Below are 21,609 nucleotides of genomic sequence, written 5' to 3'. Positions count from 1 at the left end.
GACTCATATCTCAAGGTGGTTTCCTTCATATCCTCGTCTCTCTTGGCTGCTTGTCTCGTTCTGCATCTCCCTTTCCCGTCTGTCCCACCTTTCAGTATTCATCTTCTATTCTTCTTCTCTACGTTGGTCCCCACTCCTCCATGCTGTTTTTCACACTTTCTCCCTCTTCTTCTCCTTTTTCTCTTCTTTAATCCCTCCCTCTTCTCCATCGCTCTTTTCACCCCTCTTATCTGTCTTTTCGACCCCGCCACTCCTCCATCATGGAGCTACTTATATTGGGCTCTGACTTCATACCTACGCTGGCGATTTATGCACAGGAGCCCGGGCGATGTGCATTAGGCCCCCTGCCGTACGACATCACGTTATGGATCGCACTATAAATAGCTGCTGTGCGTCCTGTAAAAGCTTTTCATTACATAAAGATATAAGTCGATCAATATAAGCCTTGTGCTGAATCTAATCACCAAAACAACCAAGACTGAAAAAATATACATATATTTTCGAGATGATCAGGCAAATGGAGGCAGCTACTATTTTGACCAAAGAGGTTTCAAGAGGACTCTTAACATAATAAATAGCCCATTTTAAGTACAAGGCACAAGAGATAATTGGGATGTGGGGAGTATGAGAAAGAAAAAATGGAGGGCTGAATGAGGAGGTGGAGTGGTTGATGGATAGTAGAGGAAGGAAAATACACAAGGTTTGTGCATACAGTACACTCAGAGGCAGAGGCATACTGTCCTTTATACACACACAAATGCACAGTAGATGCACAAACACACATTATGTTACAACTGGGCCCCAGCTGAAACTCCATGGGAGCTACTGGTCCAGGCCAGGCACACAGCAGACCTTCACATGAGGTGCAGCTGTAGGAAGACTGGGAAGAAAAACTAGAGGGACAGGGGGAGTGAAAAAGAGAGAGAGAGAGGGACAGAGGGAGAGAGAGAAAATAGGAGGAGCCCAGGGTGTCATTTCTCTCTCTGTCAGCTCCCTGCCTCCCCCATCCTCCCTCCCTTCCCCATCACCCCCTGAGATGTGGATGCTTCGCAGGGACAATTACCGACTGACACTTCATCATGGGCCGTGCGACAGGCGCTGACGGCCCTCGTCCAAACAAATGATGCTGGGGTCGAGGTTGCAGGCCTGCCTCCGAGTCTGCCTGCCTGTAGCCCCGCAGCACGGCCCCGCACTGCATTAGCAAGCCGCACGCGCACACACACACACACACACACACACACACACACACACACACACACACACACACACACACACACACACACAGAGAGTAAAAAAAGCTACATTAAAAGAGACTCCTCTCAACCAACCACCTCCTTCCTTTAAGAAAAACACATTTATCAGCAGTGGGGGATGGTGGGTGAGGCGGACGGGGGGGCTTCGATAGAAGGATGGAGGGTGGGTGGGGGTGCTACAGTACTGTCAAACCCCATCCCCCTTAAGTAAAGAGAGAGCTCTTCATCTTTGTGAGGCAACTAGGACTCTCTCACACACACACACAAAAATAGTCCCGAACCCTCCACACATACAGCTAATCAGATAATGGGGTTAAATAGCATCTTAAAAAAGCCAACAAGGCAAAAAAGCCAGCAATCAGCACAGTGACACCAGCATGCATCAATTAACCCTGTGTCTTTGTGGAGCATAGATAACACTCTGACCCTCCCCCACCCCCACCACCCCCCTTTCACAAGCAAAATGATCAGCTCACTCCTTTGCCTTGAGTGCAGCTAACTTTAGATTCAGAAAGTAGGCCAATTGCTAATAGTTAAAAAAAGGGGGCAGCATATAGTGTTTAAGTTAAAAAAAGAAAAGAAAAAGAAATGAAAAGAAAGACATGTGGAGGACCTGCTGGTAGCAGTCCCTCAGCTGAGAGCCTGAACCTGCAAATTAATAAATGCTGCCTGTGATCTCAGCCCAGGGAGGCCGATGAACAACAACTGAGACAGACATCAAACGCTTGACTAACACTGAAACAACACTCGGTAAAAAGCTCGCCAGTCTCTCAACACACTCACCACTGTACATGTAGGATGGAGAGGAGGGGAGAGAAGGAGAGACAGAGAAGAAAGCGAGACGGAGACAGCATAAACAATGAAACATTTATCAAAGCGAGGAGCGCGGTATCTTCTGCACTGCACGGGCAGACTGCTAATGCAGGTGGCATTGTTGTTGAGGTATTCCGCCGCTGCCACTGCCAGCGGGCGGTGAGCTGCTGTGCTTAGGGTTTGTCAGAAACTCAGAAGCAGCCTGTTCCCTACTGGCACGATACTTTGCGGATGCCCTCTGCTATCCCCGAGGAACTCCGCTTGCATTGCTACGTGATCCTCTCTGCATTTATTATCACACTCTTTTCATTCACACTCCTGATGTTTTCCCTATTGGCAGCCCCACTTGATAAATGTGTTTATGGCATCTCTCACGTCTGCAAACCGCTCCACAAGGCGCTGTCTAAGATAAATAAAAGGAGAGCTGAGAGGGGTGGGAGGGAGGTGGGGAGGGCTAAAAATGAAGGGCAGGAGAGAAAAATACAGAGCGAGAGCCATATGTCATGTTGGAAAGGCCCTTGAGAATGCTTTCAATCTTTCCATCAATATTCAGCGTGCAGGCCTGTATACGCCATCATTAAAAAGGGACGCTTCCCTGTTTATTTATCATAAGGACACATGGCTGACAGCTTCCTGTAAACAAGTCGTGTGTTTATATATGTGTATGCGTATGTGCGGATGTTCACTGCAGCTTCCACAAGCTTTCATGACCGTTATCTGTTAAAATGGATGGCTGTTGCTCCGTAATGTGGAGAACAAGTGATGGAGTTAGCCGTGCGCTTTCTGATAATGGCTGTTAGGGCTCATCATTGTATACAGAGACTGAGGTTGTTTAACAGATGAGGGAAAAAAAGGTTTTTCCATTTCGACTGGTGGAGCGAGATGTGAAAAGGACATCATGCGGCTGAGAGGGGAAAAATTAGGTGGCATTCAGGTTTTCAAGATGTTTTCCATTCTTAATCACCTACAAGGCAACAGATGTTTGAGTAGTGACTGAATCATGATGTGACCTTGTCGCAAATTCACCAAGAGCTCGTGACGAAAGAAAATCGTTCTTTTTCGTCCTTGAAGCTTCAACCACTTTCTTCATTTTTGTAGTTTGCTGCACTCTGTCAAAGCTCATTTGACTGTCAAAAGCAGCAGCTACAGTTAAACTTGTCTGCATTTTTCAAAGTGAAAAAGAGCACCACATTAACAGCACACCGCTTTCTGTGTCTGTCCACGGAGTCTGTGGCCATTATCGACACCAAAGGTCCACTCACAGATAAGCTAAAGCTAAACAACTGTTGGCCAACAGCTGGGTCCAGTCAGGCTGCTAGTCAATCAATAGCACTGATAAGTTGTTGGAGGAAACAAATTCCTGGTTTTCACGAAGAGCAAAGTTACTATTTAGTCATCCTTTTTTGCGGAGACATATGCTAAATGTTTTCAAATACACCTATATTTCAGGGAATCATTGCAGTAAGGGGCAAGTCCTTGTTGTGGAGGATGTCTGTGCATGTCAGAAGTAAGAGCAGGTGAGTATGTTTGCGTGCGTATCTGAATGTTCAGGCCGACTGACCCACAGAGAAAGACAAATGGCTATAGCAGGGGGCCGTGCTTGACATTTAGGTTTCATGTGGTAATGGACGTTGACCTGCTGGGGTCAGGCCTGCCAGCGAGGCAGCAGAGAGGCCCATTCCTGCACACGGCCCCATCCCTGTAACTAGACACTAGCAAAACAGTGGTGCAAACACACACACGCACACACATTAACTCACTCACTCAATAGAAAAGAAGACAGAGGGGCATCCCACAGGTTGGACCACATAGGTGGGGTGTCATTCTAGATAGGAGACAGATGTTTGGTATGGGATTTGAGTGTCAAGATCTGGTGCTGGCAAAATTATAGCCAGGTTATGTGCATCTGTCTGTGTAGGTGCACACTGATTCCTACAACCATGGCAACAGTAGCGAGCCTATAGTACAGGGAAGGCAGAACAGTGGTAGCTCCTGTTGTTAAGAGAGTACCCTGTGTTCACCCACAACTCAGCAACAGGAGGCTACTTTATATACTGTTTGTGACAGCTTTGTGGTAATAATGGAGCCCAGGCCCCCGCTAGTGCAAGTGGCATGCTCAGTCAAGTGAGACTTTGCCTAAGAGAACGTACACATACACACACACACACACCAGGCAGCCTGCTTCATGCCTAATGAGACCACTGGGAGAGTGGAGAGCAGGAGGCAGGGAGAGGGAGAAGAGTAGAGAGGGGAGATGGGAAATAAAGGAAGAGCAAGGTAAAAGGAGTGGAACAACGACGGCAAGAAGGGAGAGAGAGAAAAAAAAAAACACAAATACACAGAGAGAGTACGAGAGGCAAGGAGACCAACCAGTCCAACTTTCAAGGTTTGGGATTGGAGGAAGGGGGGGGAAGGGGGATGGAGGGGGAAGGATAGGAGTGATGACCTGGATTGCTGCCAAAGAAGCAAGAGGAAGATGGGGGTGTCAGAAAAAAAGAGGAATGAGGGTGTGTGAGAGAGCAAGAGAAAGGAGGCAGTTGAGGTACACTTCTAGGGTTAGCAGCGGGTGGTTATGCAATGTACACAACACAGGAGTGCAGGGGGGGATCAAACACATGGGGTGCATACATAACTAAATCTGACACCATAGTGCAACAAGAGATGATGAGCAGGGAGAAAAAACAGGCAAAACAACACGAAAATATAAAGAGAACAGGCACTCCCTGGGGATGACAGGAGGGAGAACGAGTACATTGGGTACAGGGTACACATCATCTTTGAGTAACAACGGAGCAGAAAGCCAATGACAGAGAAAAACAACCTTAAAAAAATCAAAATAAATAAATATATATATATGTCAAAACTGCTCTACCTCTGCCTCTGGTGCTATGGCATCATCTGCTCATCCAGGCAGGTGCACATTGCAGGGTAGGGAGTGGGGGGTAAGTGAGTAAATAACTCCCAGTCCAAAATGGGAAAAGGCTTAAATGTCCAGTGACGAGGAATACGGACAGACAGGCACAGCTGAGCCTTTCGTTTTGCTTCCAGGGAAAGCGGGACATGAATTATTAAGAGGCGCTTGCTCTAATGAAGTGAAGATGAGCCACTTGGCTCCATACTCATCTGAGGAGACAACCATGCTTGTTTGTACTAAAGTCCTGAGGCCCCACAGCAGGTTATAGTGTCAACAAGGGGCAAGACATCTATACTTAGGGTTCTAGACTTTATGCAGCCAACCGTCCCACCTGGTGGCATTCAAGCGAGTGGCCTCTGGGAGAGACATCGTGCTGCAGAGCCGGAGAGCCACCGCAGCTCTGGACGCAGCAGCTCCAGACCTACACCTCTTAATGAGGCATCCGCTAGTTTGAGCTAATGTTATTCTTTTGCCACATAGTGGGTATCTTAATGCTATTAAGCTAATGTTAGCTGGGGAGCTTAAATCTGGCAGTTGAGCTGTTGCTATTAATTTTTCATCCATCCATCCACTGTCTATACCCAACTATCCCATTCCGGGGTTGCGGGGGGGCTGGAGCCTATCACAGCTGTCGAGAGGCAGGGTACACCCTGAACCGGTCGCCAGCCGATCGCAGGGCAACATACACAGACAAACAACCATTCACGCTCACACTCACACCTAAGGTCAAGGACACCAATTACCTAATGAGTATGTTTTTGGTCTGTGGGAGGAAGCCGGAGTGCCCAGAGAGAACCCACGCATGCACGGAAGAACACGCAAACTTCACACAGAAAGGCCCTGCCCGACCCAGGGACCGAACCAGCGACCTTCTTGCTATGAGGCACGCGCACTACCTGCTGCGCAACCGTGCCGCCACTGTTAATTTTTCCAGTTTAAAATTATCAAGCAGAATTTCTTAAGAAAGTTGCTTTCAAATGTCCCTGGACTAAAGAGACTGCAGGTGCACAGGATAACAACTTTCAAACAAAAACCGGTGGACTGTGCTCCTTTGAAAATGTCAGTGGGGAGTTTGATTCTTCATAATAGAGTCGATTTGGAAACTGTGCCGACTTTGTGTGGCCTCAGCTACTGATTCATGCTTTCACTGTGGACGTGGTAGTCTAGGTAGCATATCTGACCTGCTGCTGATGTGTTTGCGTATTGTTAGACTGATGTGTCATTTTGGTACAACAGCTTTTTTTGTGAGCTCCGTGTCTCTCACCCTCTATCTCTGTGTATGTGTGTTTGTGTGTGTGTGAGGAGCGTGATGTATATTCTGTGACTGTATTTATATAGAGCTTTTCTAGTCTGATGACCACTTTACAACACAAGTCTGCATTCACCCACTTAGATACACATTCATACAATGGTATTTTTGCAGGTGAAAAAATGACTGCAATCATCTAGCGCATAATAGCCTGATGGGTGGTATTTCTAGCTGCTTTTCGCCTCGCCACTGTATGCATCAGCCAAACTGTAGTTTCACAAAAATGAAATTAAATGATTACTCTGCCGCTGCCTGGACATTGCTAGCTGCCTTCAGTGAGAATTCATGAGTTTACCAGTAGTAATAATTTAGTGGAAAAGATTTGATTCATCCACTGTTATGTCTGGACTAAAACTGTTCAATTTCAGTGGCAGGGCTTTTCTTTCAGCATCTCCCTAAAAGTGTGACGTTAGTCTAAAATAGATTTTATTTAAATTACATTTTTTTATACATAAAATGATCATACATGCAGCTTCGAGCACACAAAAAGGAGAACTAAAAAAAAACGGAAAAAAAAATGTGTTGCACACATTTCATCTCAGCTGGTTTCTACCATCAGGGGAGCCTCAGCTGACTTTTTGACCACAGGTTTATTACAGTGTTGCTGGAGCATGGGACACAGTTTGTTTCTGTTTCCTGATGTTGGTATGGCACTGGGAAGGAAACTTAAGCAAGCGCTCTGGTGCAGCCTGTACTTCACGTGCAGAGCTAGAAAGGCAAAGTTCACAAATGCACTTCCACTCCTGGACTGCGAGAGGCCTGCCAGAAATGCAGCCCCCTTCTCTTTTGGAAAAGGAACACACCCGCCTCAATCCCAGTACACAGAGAGTCCCAGACACCCTGCCTATCGTGAACAGTCCCCAGTGCATCTTGTCATCAGCCTTCTAAAATCATGCAGATCTGTGTCAAACATTCAGGGATTTGAACTACAGGAGTTTTCTCCTTCTCTGTAGTATACTACTATAACTCACTAGTACTATGTGAATATTGCAACCTACACACTGCTGTGAAATACGAAACACCTTCATCAGTGTCCCAGCTTGATCTGTGAATGTCTCCCTCACCCTGAATTACACTAAGCCCAAAGTATATAGAACAGCCCCTCTTAATCAGGAGCAATGCTTTACACAGTGATAACCAAGCTGTCTAACATCGCCCTTCAATATACAGCTGTACTAAACATGCATAGGTCAATGGGACATAGGACAGGATGGAGGAGATAGAGAACAGTTTTTTGCTGGTAAAGCAGCGTTGCTCCAGGGCTACAGTCACTGCTTGGCTGCTCTCTGCCTGCCTCCTCTTACGGCAGTCCACATGCCACTCCTAATCCCTCATACACCCAGAGGAGGGCTTCAGGATCATCCCTGTGTGTGAGCTGGCAAAGACAGGAAGCTGGCAGGCACATATTGTCCGGGTGAGACGCAGTGGATGACTGCGACAAACTCTTCAGAAGAGCTCCATCGTTTCTCTGGGTGTGCACAATTTTGCAAAGCGCTGGTGGTGTTGCTGTTGGACGGTAACCTCGCTGACCAGCTAGAATTGTAGATCTCTCTGCCTCCGAAACAACACTCAATCCCTGCTTGCCTTGGCTCATGTACTGTAGGTTGGGCAGTAGCTCAGTTCATGTAACAAAAAGCCAGTTGAGAGGGAAAAGGCTTATAACAGCGATGATTTCTCACACTTGGTGAAAACAACTACAGAAGCGCCAACAAAACTATGAAAAATGGCTTCAATGTTTTCATAGCTACCAGCCACCAAGCTCGGTCAAAAGGAAAGCTTGAAATGTTTGTATCTGGTTTCACTTGTCAACAAATTGCTCCAAATACATCACACTGCAAAAGCAGCAAGCATGAGCACTGACAATGCCAAATGACAAGAGGCTTTTCTGTTCTTCCCGTTTCATGGACATTGCGTGAATGCAGCATAAACACTGAGCAAATCACTGTGGCAACATCTCGGGTGGTCTACATACAGGTATAGCAGACACACTCAAGAGCAAAAGACATCATAAGGGACAGTTGAGCATTTGTAATCTCTGCTCAAATAACACAATCAATATTATTTATTCTCTATATGGGCTCATAGTTGGATGAAGGCGTCTGCTTCTAAATTGAAGGAGAGTGGAATGATTGAATAGGTTAGTTCGATATAGTATAACTGAACACTTTATTGTTATTAACCAATATACCTTCTGGGTAACAATTCCTAAGAAGACATGTTTACCTCAGGCTGCAAGCACAGCCAATTAGACCACGTCAAGCCATACAAATATAAATACACTAACACAGCAGTGTGCAGCCATAACGTATGACATGAGTGTCAAGGCCCGCCATTATGAAGACAATTGACAATAAAGCTCTCACGGCAGTCACAGTAATAAGTTCCTTTATCATTCAATAAAGCAATTCTCTTCTACAAGACTCTCAATGGCACTGTATTCATTGCAGAGGAGCCTGCAGGCAAGAAACAATACTCAGGTGTTGAAATGTCTCTTTGTTACATTAAAATCAGTAAATATGTGCAATTTCACACTGGGAGAGGTGAAGCTCAGCCTGAGCAGAAGGATAACTTCATGCTATAATGAACACATAGAAGCTAGGATGGTGCAACTAAATCTTAGTTACACACAAACGGTGTAAAAGGCCACACCCTGAGCATGTCAGCCCAGCTCGGTACATATTCTACACAACTCCTTCAGGCTTTCTCCTCTTACTTCTGCTGCACATTTTCCAGTGCAGGAAGGACCCTATATCACAGTATATAATACATCAGCGACTACTGTCGTTAATTTCTTCTCTCTTTCCCATTCTCTCTCCTCAGGGGTTCCCAGTGGCTGTCCAGAGCACATGTGTTCTGGTTTACCTAGAGCGGAGACCTATCTGAGCCCGGGCTGAGAGCAGACTGCGGGCTTTGTCTGTGGCACCATTAATCAACTGTCCTTTAACAAAAACAGAAAACCAGATGAGAGACAAAGGGAAGAGACGTGGGGGGTGGGCCCTTATTTAGGTAGAAAAAAAGAGTGGGTAAGAAAGAAGGAAGGGTAAGAAAGAAGGAAGAGAGAAGAGAGAGAGAGAAGGGGGGATGCTTGACCCAGATCCAGGCCTTCAATAAATCAAGCAGCAACAATAACAAGTAAAGTTTTCATGTGGCTTGACTGATTAATCAGGCTTTTTTTTTTTTTTTTTGACATGGGAGGCGAGGGAGTCTTTTCTTCTTTTTCTGTCTTGTCTCTCTTGTGGGAGACTGCAGAGTGGCTGAGCGAGTCTTTTTATGTTGGGTGTTTATGTCTTTATGCTGCAAGGTTTTAGACGTGGAGGCCTGCATCGTTCATGGTTTAATGAGAATAAGGCCATCACTTCATGGTGCAACAGGATCATTTCAGTGAAGGTTTCCAGCTACATTAATGGGGAAATGTACAATCCCATACACACACACACACACACACACAAACACAAACACACAAAGAGGTATACATATGTGTGAAGGCACAGGCATGCAGACACAGGTGTCTTTCTTAAAATATAAGCAACTGCTGTTTTACACGCATGCACACACCACACACAGCCAGCCACAGGATGTGAAGCAGCCCTCTGAGACTCTTTGCGAGGTGCCGATCGATGGGCATTGAGTGTGGACAAGTAGGCCTCAAGATCGATAAGGGGCCATTACAGAGATGTGCCTATTGGGACCTGGGAGAGGAGGTGTGGGGGGTGGATACATCTAGGCCCTTATTGCTGTCTTCTTTACCTCATTGGTGGGAGGTTTTAGTCCACGTGAGTACTGGGACACACATACACACAAAGGAAACGTGGCCAGGTACGTGCATTAAGAAGATCCTTGCATACTGAGTTAAATGGAGAATGTAATGTACCTTACATGCACTTGCTCCCTCACATGCATACATGCACACACACACACACCAGCTAATAGTGTCCCAGGAGACCTGGTACTATGCCAGGAGTGCTCATCCTCACCTCCTTCTCTTAATCTCCTATTTTCAGTGTCCTCATCTATAATCTTCCTGTGGGGGAAGATTCTTTCTGTCTCTCTAACTTACTTTTGGTGCCATGCCTTCCTCCTGTGCTCTGCAGTGTCACCACAGCTGCCTGTGCTGTGCTCTGTCAGTGGATGCTGAGACTTCCTGTCAGCCGTGTAACTCCCTGAAGGAGCTACGAGTTTTGTTTTCATGTTGTTTTGCCTGTCGTTGTTGTGTGCTGCTCTTCATGTTTTTCTGTCTGTCACTGTTGTGTGATGACGTGTGTAAAGTTTAATGTTGATTTTCCCTGTGATGTAAAGTGCTGTGAAAAAGAATTTCCCTGCAGCAACAATAAAGTCTAACTAACGAACTAACTAACTGTCACCCCTCTCACCCTCCACTGCTCACAGTGAGAGCACTGATTGTTCTATTCTCTCTCACACATAAACACACTCACACAAAAATGCGCACACAGAGATTGGGAAACAACAGCATTGTTATTTGCACAAAATGTCTGGCAGTGACATAATCCCGCACCACTTCCAGTTTTACATGTGGTTGAGGCGTCTGCAAAGATTGCAGACTGCATAAAGGTTTACCCGTGGTCCAGTGCAGCTGCAATGACTTGTGGGCAGGCACTCAGTTGATGTCCATTGTCAAAAAAAAAAATCCAACTCTAACAACTAAAGCCCAGGCTGTTATACTTTGTAACTGTACCATACTTATACAGGTGCTAATCACATGAAAGCACACAAAAATGAGCCAGTCAGGCAGGCAACTGAAGCCAGTGAGGCGGACTGTGAGCTGGCTCTTGCTTTCGTCACCACTGCAGGGAAAAAAAATGAAAAAGATTCAAATTTAATCCTCCTTGTAAGAATTGGAGGAGGAAGAGGAGGGTCTCCTCCTCCTACTCGCCATCGCCCTCTTTTCTGCGGCCCATCTCCACCAGCACTGCCATTTAAGGATGGTTGAAAATAGTGCATTTGGATGATGTTGCGGAGACGAAGGACTATTAAAAGTCAGGCAAATGCCTTTACCAGTGCTTATGAAATTACACTGAGGTGCCATGTCGGCTCCTGCAAGTACTGTCCAAAAAAACCCTTCTGTGGCTGATCAAAAAGAGCGTGCATGTGAGTGTCCACACACACACACACACACACACACACACACACACACACACACACACACACACACACACACACACACACACACACACACACACACAGATACACACACAGTGTCTGGGCTCAGCTAACAGTCCCCATTGGTTTGGAAGGCTACAGCAGGCTATAACAACTACAGCCTGGCTGGCCTGTTAGTAGTGGGCCCTCTGTTTCAGCAATCTGGGTTCTCTTTGCCTTTGGACAGGGACCAGGTCAGGCTGCACAATACACCACTGTGTTTGTAGAGTGAGAGAGAAAGAGGGAGAGAGAAAGAGAAAACTGCAGGCATGTGAGTCACTGTGTGCACACATACTCACACATACTGTATGTATAAATAAGCATTTGTGCACAAGCATGTATGTTTTGGCTGTGACAATCCTGCACAAGTATGTGTGAGCATGTGCATGTGTGTATTATGACTGATGGGCCCACCACACCCTCTTTCTCCTCTATACTGGATTGCAAGGCCTCCCTCCTATCTCCCAAACCTCCATCATTGCATCATCATTGCTACAGCTTTTTGCTACCTCAGCACAAACAACCATTTTGGGACCCCTGGCAGCAGTTTCCCTCCCCCAGGCAGCGTTGTTGGAAACCTCCGAGAGGTCAGTGCACCAGAAGTAACACACATCACTGTCAGTCTGAAACAATACAGTGGAAAGCAAACATGTCGGCGTATGCAACTGTGACGACTACAAGAAAAACAGACTGCAGATACGGAGTGGGTGTGTGCCCCTTTAAGGAACGCTGGCGGCACCTGTCCCTTTAAGATCCATTTCTCACAGCTTGTGGGTGCTGAGCTGAGCGGGCTAGCCTGAGCTGAGCTGAGCTGCGCTGCGCTGTGCATGTATGGTAACAGGGGGGAACCGCGCCGCCCAGCCTGCCAGCCCACCACAGGGAATTTGTTTATGTTTCCTTGCTGCCAAGTTCCTGTCAGGAGGCGCCCCAAAGAGGAACTGCAGACTACTCAGTACTGTTAGCTACGCCCTCTCGCCTAGAGTGGCTGGGGTTTTCTGCATACAGTATCGGGTGGTGCTTTGTAGCAACACTCATATCCAGGGAGGTCTGCTCATCAATTTTAGCACTCACACACACACACTTCAAGCACTGACTCTGTTGTTCCAAAACTGGCGTTGAGAGCACCAAACTTTATAAAACAAGTTCTAACAGAAAGCTTAATTTATGACCCCAAACAGATTAACACCAATTTACTCAAAACACAGTACATAAAACTGCACAAAGGCATAGTTTCATTAAAGGAATGCTTTACGAGTGGCACTTTGTTATACTGCGGATTATGGGTATTGTAAAAACTGAGCACCACCGCATAAAAACACAGTAAAGTGGATTGGTAAACTCATGGGCATTAAGTCAAGCACTTGTGGGAAAAGAGCTAAATCTAAATTACTCCCACAAATGCAAAAGAGCTAACCATTCTGACTTCCAATAAGACAACAAACATTTCCTCGAATCATAACAAGAGCATGATCCATTGCTGCCAGTGAAACAAAGACTGCATCACTTTTGCGCATTAATACAATGCCTGTGCCTGGCATACACGCGATTTCTTGACTCATCCACCGCGTATGAGCCCTTCAAGCATCAAGCAAGGTCAGCAAGTGTGTTAGTCTCTATACTCAGTGCTGAGGCCACCCACAAGTTTGTCTCTGTGTAAAAGGAAAGAGCCGCTTACTTGCAGTTATGTCAAGGACATGAGGCGTCTTCAAATCATGCACGTGTGTTGTCCAGTCAGTGTGTGTGGTAGAGACAGAGAGATGTGCGTATGTGTGAGTGAGTGGAGGAAGGAAAGGTCAGACAGGGCCACACAAAGGGGGCGTGGGACCCAGGATGGTAAGACGGAGGAAGAGATAGAGAGAAAAAAGGGAAAGAACAAAAGATGGAAGCGTGGATGGAAAGATGTAGGCTGGGGTTGAGGGAACTGGGTGAAAGCAAAAACAGGAAGCCATTTATGTCAGCTTGGATGGCGGGACAGCGCCCACTCCCTGTCACGTGCTGGCACATTTCACTGCTCTTTGACTGTAAAGCCAGAAACTCCCCATTTACGCACACAATGAGAAGTAAACCAATGGCTGAGTGGATGAATTCACAGGGGAGAGGCACTGGTTGCATTAGCTTGAATGGGATTCATGATGTCTTGTCGTAATTCTCAGTTTTTCTCGTGGGTGGAGTGCACGCTCACAGCCAAATACAAATCAAATGAGCATCAGGACTTGCAGCACACTTCTGCTATTTAGCTGATGGTGAGGAAGTAAAATGCTGCACAATAACTTGCTATTCAAATGTCTTACAATAAATGAGCTCATCAGCACAAAATACCAACTCAGCTTGAAGTAGTTCACTCAACCATAAATCTCCAAATTTGCAGGTTTGTGTAAATCTGGCAGATCAAATTGGTTAATCAGAAGGTAAAAGTGTTGGAAAGCCCCAGTATGCAACACAATCACACCAAACACTATACTCAGATTTATCTTACTTAAAGAGCAAAAAAGAGCCATTAGAGTTTCTGAAAGAAACTGGCACAGTCACACAAGGGAGGCAGTTTTAGTCTAACAAGGGGAAATCTAAATAAAGAGTACAATAGCTGCTGTAGCACTATGGCAAGACAAAAAAGACCAAGTTTGGCTAAACAACAAAGGTGTAGAGTGCTGATTACTCAACTCTCTATAGCTTTGAGGAAGAATAAGAAGTACCATTATACAGGAACAACTGTGCATAAACAACACATTTAAACTTCCCTGAAGTTTCCATGTGTGGAGCGGAGGAAAAAAAAACAACACTGAAAAAAAAAACAAAAAAACACAGGAGTCCAATTCTAGACAGAGGGAGAGGCAGCGGGCTCGGCAGCCACCACGACCTACCGCACACACAGTGTGAATCATTAAAGGCATGTGTTCCACATCAACTGGCGGGGCCGCTTCCCAACCCATGTATGAGACTGGGTCTAAATTATGACGGGAAAAGGAGGGTTAAATACCGCTTTATGTGGAGATGAGAACCCCAAACCTGCTCCTTCAAGACACAGAGAGTAAGAAAGAGAGGGAAAGAAACTGACTGCAATGGAAAATGACTGCATACAAGTACCGCATGTACCCTCTGCCAGTTCACAAAATAAAACAGCAATGAAGCAGCTAATGGAATAATTGCAAGATCTCCAGAAAGTATGTCATTTTTTCATGAACAGATGAAGTGACCAAGGTTTTATGCCCTCTAAACAACTAAAAGGAGAGCCAAACTGAATCGAACACTGACCTACATTTGTTCCTACATGTTTTTTTTTTGGGTGTCTTTGCCAGTTTTTAAACTCACAAAAGCTGAGACAACACTGTGGGATAATTTTCCCTCATAGAACAAATGTGTGACAAAAGAAGAGAGAAGAGCTCTCTTGTATGAAGGACCAAAGTGCCAGCCTTAGACTTGTCCATCAGGCTACCCGTATGCCACACTTGTTGCTAAGGAAGTGTCTGCCAGACCACTTGTTATCGTCAGTTACGACACATGGACGTCTTCTGTGGGTGTGAATATGTGTTCGTGCACAAAAAAAACACCCTCTTCTGTGTGGGCATCCAATGGAGGAGGTGGTTTGTCAAAGCAGTCTACATTCTTCTGGGTACTGGCTGGCATCTTGGTACGCATACCATCCTGTTTGCTTTTAATTGGAGGCTGGTGTGAGCCAAGGTGTTCGCCTTGGAGAAGAGATCACCTTTCCCCAGGTCCCGGAAGGGATGGAAAAGATAGGACAGGATAAGACAGGACAAGACGTGAAATGACATGACAGGAAAGGAAAACAAGTGTGTGCAGGCAGGAGAAGACCAAATCAGATAGGACAGAACAAGCTAAGCTTTCACACCTGACCTGTTTGGTTGAGTTAAATTGAATCCAGGTGAGGAAGTGGTCTCAGTCTGGCCCCAAAACGAAGTCCGGAGTGGTTTGTTTATGGCAGGACTGTGATCTGACCTCAATCCCATCCAATGACTAGGTGTATTCTGAAGGTTTGAGTGACATGGCTCCAGTAGCCATGTGTGCTTTGCATCGTGGGATGCTAATGAGCGAATTTAGTAGTTGCTTGCAATTAATCAGTGAAAGAATCGAGGTTGGGCCTGGACTACTGCAACATAGTAAGCTGTCCTTTGCTCACGTTCTTGCTCATGCCCTGGACACATCTGACCAATGAGTGAAGAGAACATTCTCACATGATCTGTCGTGCTGCATTTTGATTTGCTTGGATTTTTCCGTGTGAAAAGTAACCAACATAAAGGGGAAAATGCTCCAGGTTCACTAACTCATCAACTGATTTGGACCAGCGCAAACGAACTATAAGTGTAAAACCACATTCCTGGAGACTGATTGGTCAGGAGGACCTGACCAACCTTTTCAGCTCCTTCCTGCGAGTCTATATGGTGGCAACATTCTGGCAAAACAACATGAAATTAAATAAAGGGAAAGGACAGAATAAAATAAATAGTACATTAAGATTCTGTCTGCTGCCACAAAGTTTTGTAGCCAAGAAAAGGAAGATGAATCAGACTCAGTAAATCAGTCTATATTCATTGCGTGATGATCCAAGTTGTTTGAGCCAGTTTCTAATGATGAATGGCTGTTTTTGTTTGGTCTTTGTCGCTTGAACATGACAGAGCAAATCTCCCTGCTGCCAGCTCCAACTCTGATGCAACAGACCCAGGATTAGACTTGATCCTACCACTGGCGGCATGCAGGCCACAAGACACAGTACCTCCTCTAAACAGAGTGTGTGTCTGTGTGCATGTGTGTGAAAATGACTCCACAGGTTTGAAAATATCTCAGCTGTACATAGACGATGACCTTAGCAGCGACGGTGAAAAGCAGAAGGCATGACATTGGGAAAAACACTGACAAAAGAATCATGAGTTTCACATTTGGTACGACCGCAAAAGCAATATGGCAGTCACATGACAAGGAACAATGCTGTTGTGTACAGAGCAAGATGGTGTTGGTGCTGGTACCCACAGACACAAGTGTGGAATGTGGAGAAGTCCAATTACCCAGAGTTGACAGGAGCGACAAATTCGGGCTTACCCCAAAAACGTCAATCTCCCTGTCCTTGGCCAAGGAAATCTCCCCTTGAATCGATTGCAGCTCCTAAGCTCTAAGGAGAGAGGAAGAAAGAGAGAAAAAGATATTTGAAACCAGCAGCTTTGTGGTCCTTATCCACGTGCTGCAGACTCAGTGACTCCCTAGCCTCTCTGGCACAGAACTGCTTCACTACACGAAAACTCTTACGCTCTTTTTCCTTCCTTCCCTCTCATACTCCCTGTAATCTCAGTGCCCTTTTCAAATAGATTGGAGTTTCTCACTCTCTACATTTGTGGTCCAGACATCATGTGAAAAGTGGAGTAAAACAGTGCTTTTGTGGTGTGTGAATTACCTGGGGCCCAGGCAGGCACAGTAGTGCTTATGGCCACAACTCAATTACAGCAATGTGAATCAGGTGGCGGCCTAAAAATCCCCTCAGCCTGATTCACAAACAGGAACACAGAGGCGCCTTCATTGCCAAGTCGGAGACAAATATAAAGTGGCATGTCATCTCTTCTAGAAAGACAGCTAGGCCTGTACTGCACAGATGAATGGCTGCCGAAGACGTGGAGTGTGAACAATGTCATTTTGTTTATGTGTGTTGCTAAATTATCAGAAGTGTTTAACAGTAGTTCTGGCTCCAAATCTAAATTAAGAGAGTCACACGGCAAGATCTCTGATAAATGCCACATTTGCGCAGCAGAGAGTATGGAAAATGTTTTGCGGGAGTGTTTTTAACCAAAGACAACTGGATGAAAATAACAGGATGGTTTGCAAATGTTAAAAGGCACTTTGTTGGACTTCATGGAATGAACAGAAATGTCAAAATGCACAATCATGGTCAATAATGTCTGAATAGAAAATTGGTTTGTGTCGAAAGCAGTGAGTTTATCCTGCCTTTCTCTTTGAGGAAAAACTGAGACCATCTCTTTTTAGCATACGCTGGCTAAAGCATCCCTCCAGTTCCCAGAAAATATAGAGCTGTGGCATATGAACTCTCTCTCTCTATGCTCCTGGGTCATCTGAGTCAAGATGCAGTTGTTGATGGTCGTTCTGGCAGACTGTATGATATCCTTGCATATACCACAAGGAAGAATATCTTTTTATGTCATGGTTAAATGACAAACCTCCCACTAAAGCAAACTGGCATCAGATAATCCTGGAGCGTTTTACTCTTGAATGCTTGACTTATATGCTTCACTCTTCAAAGACACAACTCCATATACCCACTTTCTAATTCCAGTGGCTTCAACACACAAGCATTCCCTCTGACTGACTGTGGACACCCCGTTTGTACCTTGCTTAAAACACTGTCAATGCAATGTCCCTTTGTCAATAAACACACAAACAAAACACAGCGCTGTGGACCAAAAGCATGTTCAAGAGAAACCAATGACATTTAAACCTGCAGTCTGTTTTATTACACTTGGTTATGCAGTGTTCACAGTGAATGTTGCGATCCTTCAGTTAACAATGAAAGCAAATCCCGGTAATGGTTGCTCTTCAGAAGGGTCATGATACCCCTCCAAAAAAAGCCTCCCTTCAGGCCATTTTACAAGCAGCAAAAGAACCTTTTCACAATTTTCTTTCACTCATTTGTGGGAATTTCACACTAATTTGCTACCACAAGCTCCTGAGGACAGTCAAATGGCAAAGACAAAAAATAATGCATTTATTTTTACAACAAAGACTGGTTTTATTTATAGATGGTGCAACCCAGCTCCAAACTTCATCTCAATGCTAATTAGAAATTTCCAAATTCACAGAAGGTGTTCACCAGATGAGTGCAACAAGCTTTGTTACAGTTTCTGTCCATGCAAATGTGGCTCAAATGCACCGGCTGTATGCTTGCCTTCCTGCTACATGTGCTTATCTTTTTGACAAAGATGGAGAGGGAAGACCAGACTTGAGAGATGCAAAGCCAACATCACTGCCAAGTGGTGCCTCTGCTGATCCGAAAATTATTGTAATTCTAGACCTATGCATTACAAGCATATCATGTAATATTTGTACTGTCTAATACCACAAAACCCATTCACAGCAGGGTGTGGACACTTACATCACGAACACTTACAATACAATGCCACAAATTAGCCCTGAAACAAGTATCACCTTGTATTGTGAGGAGGATCTTCCTTGCCATTTTGAAACATGATAGTGGACAAAATATACAGTAATATACCTTATAATACAATATACTGTATAATCCAATACAACACACCAGCTACAGCCTCAAAAAGTACCATATATTTGAATTAACATCACTTTCACATGGTCAATAGACAACAGTGAGTAGAAATTGAACACTGTGAGAGTCATGGGTGCTGCTATGCTCCTGCTAATACTGGCATGAATGGCTGTTATTTGTTAGTGTCCCTAAACGTATTAATGTGGGTTTGCCAAGGTTTGAAAACTACACAGAAAATATTCTTTCAATAAGCTCAAAATGTCATAGTCAATTTTATTGTCATTTTGCTGTTATAATAAAAGCCAATTAAGTGATGGCTTTGCATAGACCATACCGCCATTCAGTGTAAGCATGGCTCCAGCATTCAGCTGCAAGCTAACCAGCCTACATGATCTCATTAATGAGATGCTGCTTGCTCCTCCAACTGACAACACTTTCACATTTAGGACTCTGGCTCTGTGCTGCTCCCTCTGATAGCTATACCAACCTGACAGTCGGCCAATCAGCTGTCCTGTGCCTACACCCAGAATGACTCCTCCTTCCACTTCCTGTCTCATTACACACACTCACTTCCTGTTCGTGAATCTGAATGGTGTCTGAATTTGGGTTTTTACCAGTTCACAAGACAAAGAATGACTTCATTTAAATAAAAGGACAGGTAGGATGAAATGAGAGGAGTTTATGCACATGTTCATGTGTGTGTGGGCATGCATGTGTGAGCGTGAAGCCTAAACCCTGATGAGAGTGGACAGGAGTAGCCTGGGGTAATCACGTCATTATCCTTGCTGATGGGTGAAAGCAACTAACTGTAGACACACACCTTTCTCCTACACACACACACACACACACACACACACACACATACAAGGAGGAGAGGGGGCCCTGCTAGACAAGTCCATCTGCTTTTAAAATGGAAGCCAATTTACCGGTCCTAGAAGGCCCCAATTGCTCAGGGACCCACAGTCTCACCAAGCGGAGAGCCTGAAACGATAACACAGCAGGGTCACTCGATCCTCAATGTACAGCCTAGCATCGGCACCTGGGACTGGGATTTGGGTTGCTCAAGTGCTGATGGTTAAAAAGGTTTGATGGGAGGCGGTCCAGCTCTCAAACGGAATCATTCATCGGTCCTGTGACATTCACTTACTCGTTGTGACAGCAGCACCCCTCCGCTGCTCAGTACAAATGTGTAAAAAAAAAAACTGATTGTACGACCAGCAGTCTCCAAGTGTGAAGTTACTTGGGAATGACAGCCCTGCAGCGAGAGTCACGGGCTCACATTAAAACAGACACAATGTGTTGTTTTAACTCACTTGATTCTACAAAATTCCACCGGCCGCGCGCCCGTGCACACACGCGCATTCACACAATATAAACCCCTCTCCTTGAGACTCCGACTCTCAGTGGTGGAAACCCCCTTCAGTCACACATAGATCACATAACCTCTCTTGACATCGGAGGACAGCACTCCCAATGGAGAGATGCAGATTCACACACGCTGAGCGCTGGCCAAGGCTCCAGACTGCCATTGTCCTTCAGAGTCATCCAAACAAAACAATGAAGAGGGTCACGCAAGGCCCCCTGTGGAATGGTAAATAACTGCAGAGAGTGAGAGGCAGAGTCAGAGAGAGAGAGAGGAAGTGAGAGAGAGATTCAGAGAGACTAATCCACTGACAATGACTGTTATATGGAACACCAAGTGCAAAATATGATCATCTGGGGGCAGGTGAATTCCACTAACGCTCAATCATTCAACAGGAATCTGTCACTGCTTGAATGGAAAATACGTCAGCTCCATGATGTAGAGAGCCAAAACAGCCATGTAAAGAAAGAATGTAAATTATCTCACCTCAAGGTATAAGGAATTATAGTTACTATAACAAATGGTGAAAACACATCCATCCAGCTTTGAGTTTATATCAATATTTTACGCGCTGAAGTAGAATAGCAGAAATTTACATCTCCCGCGGTGCAGGAGGCAGCAGTTCTTTCTATACGCACAGGGTTAGTCTACGTGAGAGTTGCTTTTGTCAAAGCAGGGTTAAATCCCAACGATATCAAAGACTTAGATGTTAATCATTCATTAATGCTGAGTGACCTTTAATCATAAAATCATCTTTGTTGTCATCATTCATCTGGCGTAAAATGCTAGCCTGTTAATTCAGACTCAGGATGTTGACAATAGGAGGTCCACAAAGGGCTTGGAAGGCACAGTCTCCCTCCCAATTGGTCTTTCATATGCTAATGAGGGAACTGTTTTGGGTTTACTGGCCTGGTTGGAAATGATTTAGGGCGACACCGGTGCTCTGAGCCTTTATGTTTAGGCTGGCCGCGGGGGCTCATATATCACCCTGATCATTAATCAATTAGCGTCTCCTAGCCACCTGTCGGACACATCGGCACACAAAACATTCCTGCCCTTGGGCAGTTGCTAGACGATGATCATCAGTAGCACCACTATTACCTTCCAGCCCCTCAACACCCTCCCCCCCTCCCCTTTATGGTAATACCCTGATGGATTACATAATCACACCCAAACACTGACAGCAACGAAAAGGCCTCCTCTCCAAGAGAAGCATGGTGGAAACTGCCATGGCGGGTTTTTTTATGGGTCTCCCCCTCCCGACTCAATTGAACAGCAAGTTTTTTTTCAACATGAATTTGCCCACCGCTGTCACAAACAAAAAAGACGGGGCAGCGAGGAATTGATGCTGACCTTGAAGGAGAATCAATAAGCTGACGGCCATTCAAAAAGTGCTGAATGCACACCAATGCTGCGTCCTCCATTGTTTTAAATGCAACTGCCTCCAGTGGGGTATTGATGGTTGTTTACTATTGATGACGTGTCACAGTAGCCAAATACATATGAGGTGGAAAGGTTTGAACTATCAGGGTTTTAGTGACTTTAGAGTAGGTCCAGAAA

At 45.3% G+C, this 21,609-nt stretch overlaps 1 long non-coding RNA gene across 1 annotated transcript in view; it reads right to left on the bottom strand.

Annotated features, from left to right (window-relative positions):
• LOC139349257 (uncharacterized) overlaps positions 1-21,609 on the bottom strand; it is a 41,887-nt gene that overhangs the window by 6,538 nt on the left and 13,740 nt on the right. Inside the window, exon 2 of the long non-coding RNA XR_011603447.1 lies at positions 16,502-16,571. This is a non-coding gene — a long non-coding RNA (uncharacterized lncRNA). The remainder of the gene's footprint in view (positions 1-16,501; positions 16,572-21,609) is intronic.

This window comes from Chaetodon trifascialis, chromosome 21 (genome assembly GCF_039877785.1).
Source record: "Chaetodon trifascialis isolate fChaTrf1 chromosome 21, fChaTrf1.hap1, whole genome shotgun sequence".
NCBI classification, from domain to species: domain Eukaryota; kingdom Metazoa; phylum Chordata; class Actinopteri; order Chaetodontiformes; family Chaetodontidae; genus Chaetodon; species Chaetodon trifascialis.
The sequence above is the reverse complement of the archived record's forward strand: the minus strand, read 5'-3'. Positions and strand labels throughout refer to the sequence as shown.